Source organism: Onychostoma macrolepis, unplaced genomic scaffold (assembly GCF_012432095.1).
Source record: "Onychostoma macrolepis isolate SWU-2019 unplaced genomic scaffold, ASM1243209v1 Scaffold295, whole genome shotgun sequence".
In the NCBI taxonomy this organism is placed as follows: Eukaryota; Metazoa; Chordata; class Actinopteri; order Cypriniformes; family Cyprinidae; genus Onychostoma; species Onychostoma macrolepis.
In genome coordinates, this window is record NW_026704814.1 from 1 (window position 1) to 6,003 (window position 6,003).

Consider the following 6,003-nt stretch of genomic DNA (forward strand, 5'->3'; position numbering starts at 1 on the left):
AAGTACATTGTTTTTCAACTTGTTTTTAAAAGCATGCTTAATACAAATGACTCAATCAAGGAAAAACAAGGTAACTGTACTTTTGGCGCTCCGATGGCTTGTGAATGTGCCTCCTGTAGGATATCCAGTGCTGTACTGAAGTCCTCAGGCGTGACGCTCACCCCAGAGACACACAGATCCTCCTCTTCCTGTTCACTCGCCGCTTCTGGAGAACTACACATGAAGAAACAGCTCTCCAGTTTCTGACCCATTCGACAGAATGGTCACAAACAATGCCTGGAGTGAATATCAGCAGCAGGGTGAAGACTTACTATGTCTGCAGAAGTCGTCTGTGAGCGGCTTTCCCAGCGTTGGTAAGGAGTGCGTAAATATCTCCTAAAACAAAACCCTACAGAAACAAAGTCAACATGAAACAGCACTGGCAATCAAATTTACTTACATAAAGTGATATAATATGGTAATTCACTGGATGCAGAGCATTTTCCACATTTATCTTTGGAATAACATGCTCCAAAACGGTTCACAATTGGACCAGGAATGTGTATAAAATAGTACATAATGGTCAATTTCAATGCAAAGATGAGATAGATTATAGTCTCACAGCTGTCTGTTTGGCAATCTTCCCAAGATTGACGTCTTTTCCCAACATCAGGTCCTCACTGAGGCTGGAGAGCATCGTCCTGCGCTGCTCCTGGACAGGCTCTCTATCGCCACCTGGTGCACAAACGCTGCCATCGCATCTGAGGACAGCTCCCGCTGACTGCTCACAGACCCCACCACCACTACACTGCAGAATAGCAGAAGAAAGAAGGAAGCTATTACAAATTTGATCTGATTCATTTATTCACCCCCCGGAGCCGTGTGAGGCCCGTTTTATTACGGATACGCGCATTTTATTTCACGTCTTCTGGACTGTTGACAAAAAGCACCTGCTTGGAGGGGCCAGGACAATTTTTAATATAACTCCGACTGGATTCGTCTGAAAGAAGAAAGTCATATATACCTAGGATGCCTCGAGGGTGAGTACATAACAGGCTAATTTTCATTTTTGGGTGAACTAACCCTTTAAGAGGAGCATGCATCTGTAATGTCCCCGTGCGCTGCAGGTGTGTTGGCGCCTCACCTGGCGTGAGCAGCTGCTACGAGCTGGCAGAGCGTGGACGTGACCCTGGAGTCGGTCTCGGAGCCGTCCCGCGGCTGGCCGAGCAGCTGCAGGTTTCTCAGCAGCAAAACACACGGGTGATGGAGCTCCGCTCTCTCAAAGACGGACTTGATCTTCGCCTCGCAGGCAGCCGCAGTGTCTGCGCAGAGAGTGACGCAGTCCACCTGCACACACCAGCACATATCCAACTCTATTCATACGATAACATTAGACAAGCGGCATATTTAATGTGACCATTGAATGTGGCCATAATATGAGTCAGCACTGTGACATTTGCTCTCTTGATGTAATTTAGTTGGCCACAAATTAGTAGAAAGTGGCTATGATTCAACTAAAACAAGGGAACAAATTAGTACAACATGCTTGCAATTTAACTAAAATGAGTAACTCAAAATAGTAAGTCACAGGAAACAAATTCTTAATTCAAGGTCAAGATTATCATGCCTGCATTTCACGTGCAGGGCTTCATCGAAAATAAAGAAATGTGGACTAAAAATACACAACGATTTTATGTATTTCTATGCTTCGTGTTTGTTAGCTTAGCAACATGCTAAAGTTCTACTAAACTCTACTAGACTCAACAACTGTGTTTTCTCTTCGAAAAGTAACCATGTTTTTTTTTTTTGTAGTAAACATGTAGGAACCATGTTTTTGGGGTATTGATTATCATTTGTATAACCACAGTTGTACTGCAAATACCATGGTTAAATGATGGTTAGTGTAGCAAAACATGGTTAATTTGTGGTTACCCTGATTTAACTATAGTAACCATGGTTTTATTTGTAGTAAAATCATGGTTAGTTTTCATATGGGTTGCTTCCTGTGAACTTATGAAAGACACAACTTGTGAAGGTTTCGATGCTCGTAACTGTAAAAAACACAAAACTCAAGAAAAGGATGTGAACAATCACAAATCACCTTGATCAGATGCAGATGTAGCCTCCTGCTAGCTGCTCTTACCGCAGTAACTTTACCACTGCCATTTGGACCCATCAGAAGCACCGAACAGCCTCTTTTTAATGTTAGAGAGCTGCAAGATAATAATTTTTTAAATATTATGTAAATTAAACAGTAATAATATTTTAGAAATTGAGATTTACACATCCATTGATGTATGGTTTGTTAGGATCGGACAATATTTGGCTGAGATACAACTATTTGAAAATCTGGAATCTGAGGGTGCAAAAAATCGAAATATTGAGAAAATCACCTTTAAAGTTGTCTAAATGAAGTTGTCTTTACTAATAAAAAATTAGGTTTGGATATATTTATGGTAGGAAATTTACAAAAAATCTTCACAGAACATGATCTTTACTTAATATCCTAATGATTTTTGGCATAAAAGAAAAATCGATTATTTTGACCCATACAATGACTTATGACTGCTTTTGTGCTCCAGGGACACACATACAGTGTTAAAAATAAAGGTTCCAAAAGGGGTTTTCACAGCTATGCCATAGAAGAACCAATTTTGGTTCCCCAAAGAACCTTTCAGTGAACAGTTCCTAAATGAACCATTTTTTCTTAGTGTGAAGAACCTTTTGTGGAATAAAAGGTTTCATAGATGGTAAAGGTTCTTTGAGGAACCATTGATGCCAATAAAGAACCTTTATTTTTAAGAGTGTACATACACACACATATATATATATATATATATACTGTATATATATATATATATATATACACAGTATATATTGAGAGAGAAAAAAAAAGAGAGAGAGAGAGAAAACAAGTATTTGGCAATAGCTGGCCTTCTAGTCCAAAAGGTTGAGATTTACCATTCTAACAGAAAGGAGGACACACAAAATGAATCTGCTTAACATTTGAATGAGACTTTGTGTCCTTAATACTACAATATTGAGGTCGTGAGCACCTTATTCATAATATGTACACAATACTGACCTTTCACTGAAGTGAGGCTGGATGATAGTGAGCAGTTTCTCCACAGTGCTGAGAGACCCGGAGGACAGAGACTCGTCCAGAAAGACGAACCCTTCTGCAGCACAGAGCAGGGAGACAGGCTGTGGGCGGAGCCTCCCTGTGGACAGCCAATCAGAACTTGAACACACCTGCATATATTAACTGCGTGGTATAAAAGAGCAGATTCCGATTGGACTATTATTAATATCTCTGTGATTGTCTTCATTTCTCACCATGTACAGTGAAGTGTGATTGGAGTCAGCCAGATATGAAGAAACCTCTTCCTCCTCAGCAGAAAAACCACACACCTGCTTTACTTTGAAATACAGCACAGGCCACCTGCAAAACACAAAACCTGCATGAGGACTGATTTTCAATGCTCTCTAAAGCAGCTGCTGAAGATAAACCGGCACCTGAGGATTCCTTCAGAGCTGTTCTCCACTAGATCAGGATGTCCTTCTGACGGGATTCCCAATATACTCCCTCGCTGAACAAGCCTGCAAACAAACACAACACTCAGGAAAACCAGGAAGATGATTCGTATATGACTGTAAATGCGCTCTGAGCACCTGGGTGAGCTGAAGTGTTTGTGGAGGATGCTGTCGAAGGGCCCATGGGAGTTGTAGTCTGGAGATATGATGGCTTCAATGTGCAGCTCTTTAGCAAACGGTGGCGCTGCACATCGACACGCTCACGGAGATCTGAGACTCGGCCTCAGACGACGCCTTATTCCACCTCTGCTTGAGTTAAACCACATCACACATCTGTTTACATCTGATCGACTGCTGAATATTACCATATATAGTGGTAGAGTGATAAATAATCTCTGGCCATTTTGAGACGAGCAGCAGTCGATAACCAGAGTTGTTTTTGTTCATTTTAATTTAAAATTGTATTAAATAGGCCCTATTTTTAGTGCTGTCAAGCGATTAATCGCATCCAAGATAAAGGTTTTGTTTACATAATACATGTGTGTGTACTGTGTATATTTATTACTTATATATAAATACACACACATACTGTATATCTTTTGAAAATATTTACATATATTTTTATTCATATACTTTATATTATATATAAATATATTTAATATATAAACATAACACTTTTCTTAATTATACATATATATATATGCATGTATGTGTATTTATACATGGATAATAAATATACAGAGTACACATACATACATTATGTAAACTAAAAATTTTACTTTGGATGCGATTAATCGCAATTAATTGTTTGACAGCTAACTATTTTTATAGTTTTATTTTTATCTGCAATCTGGGTCATTTCTGTTGAAGCAATCTTTTAAAGTCTAACATTTGTAAAAATGTACATGCCTATGTAATTTAGAGAAGTTTTTATATTTCCTCTCTCTATATAAATTTGGATATATAAAGTATAACTGATTTAATTTGCACACATACTGTAATACTCATGGAAAATGATTTATACTATATGCAGCAAATCTCTACAGCTTCAATAATTACAGTCCCAAAATTATAAATATACAGCACAGATCTACACTATAAATGATGTTGGATATATAAGTTTGTCCAGCTATATTTGCATACAGTACACTTGCATCAGCAAAATATGCTATATAGCAGGGCTCCTCAAATCTGGACCTCGAGATCCACTTTCCTGCAGAGTTTAGCTGTAACACTAATCAAACACACCTGAACATGCTAATCTATGTCTTCAGGATCATTAGAAAATCACAGACAGGTGAGTTTGATCAGGGTTGAGCTAAACTCTGCAGTGGATTGGCCCTCCAGGGTAAGTGCTATATAGTAAATCTCAACTGCTTGATTGTATATACAGCTGTTCAGAAGTTGGGGATCAGTAAAATTGTAATGTTTTTAAAGAAGTTTCTTCTGCTCAACAATGCTGCATTTATTTGATCAAAAATACAGAAGAAAAAAAGTAAAATAGTGAAATATTACAATTTAAAATGACTGTGTTTTGGATCATTGTCTTGCTGAAATGTTCACCCTCATTTCATCTTCATCATCCTGGCAGATGGCAGTAGATTTTTATCAAGAATGTCTTGGTACATTTTACATTCATCCTTCCTTCAATTATATGAATTTTGCCAGCACTACACCGTGATGTTTTGGGGTGATGTGCAGTGCCATGTGACCTCCAAACATGGTGTGTATCATGGCATCCAAGGAATTCAATTTTGGTCTCATCTGACCAGACTATATTCTGCCAGTATTTCACAGGTTTGTCTAAATGTTGTGCAGCAAAATTTAAATGAGCTTCAACATGCTTTTTCTTCAGCAATGAAGTCTTGCATGGTGAGCATGCATACAGGCCATGGCGGATAAGCAGAGGTGGGTAGTAAGGAGTTACTTCGTTACATTTACTTGAGTCAATTTTTGGGTAACTAATACTTTTAGAGTATATTTAAAATGGGTACTTTTACTCTTACTCAAGTACATTTTTAGTGAAAAACGGTACTTTTACTTCGTTACTGTGGGCTTACTTTATCTTAATGCATACAAGTTAAAAATCCTTCAATTTATTCCAAGCGCGCCATCTACTTTTTTTCTGGGCAATGAGCGATGCCCGTTCATGAATGATTCATTCTTTTGAGTCAATTCTGTTCGAAGGCTTGATCAGACCAGTTGGCAGACCAGTGAATCGGTTCGCGAATCAGTTTGAATGATTCGTTCAGTTCCCTGCCGCGCGCTGAGTCGTCTGAAGCGGCTCTCACTCAGAGTTGTAACATCGAGAGCGCTGAAGACGTGGCTCTGGATCAACAGTCAGTTGAAAGCAAATCTGCAAAGGCTATGGTTTACTAGCTATGAAGATCTTTATTAGACGAACACCGCGTGTGCTGTCGGTTCCACAGATATAGATTCGATTACAGTACACGATACCACTATGACATTACAGTTTGTTGTACATGTACC

The 6,003-nt window shown here is 38.8% G+C and overlaps 1 pseudogene; it reads right to left on the bottom strand.

The window, feature by feature from the left end:
• Window positions 1–80: 80 nt before the first annotated feature.
• On the bottom strand, window positions 81–3,819 carry LOC131535480 (peroxisomal ATPase PEX6-like; annotated as a pseudogene).
• Window positions 3,820–6,003: the final 2,184 nt, after the last annotated feature.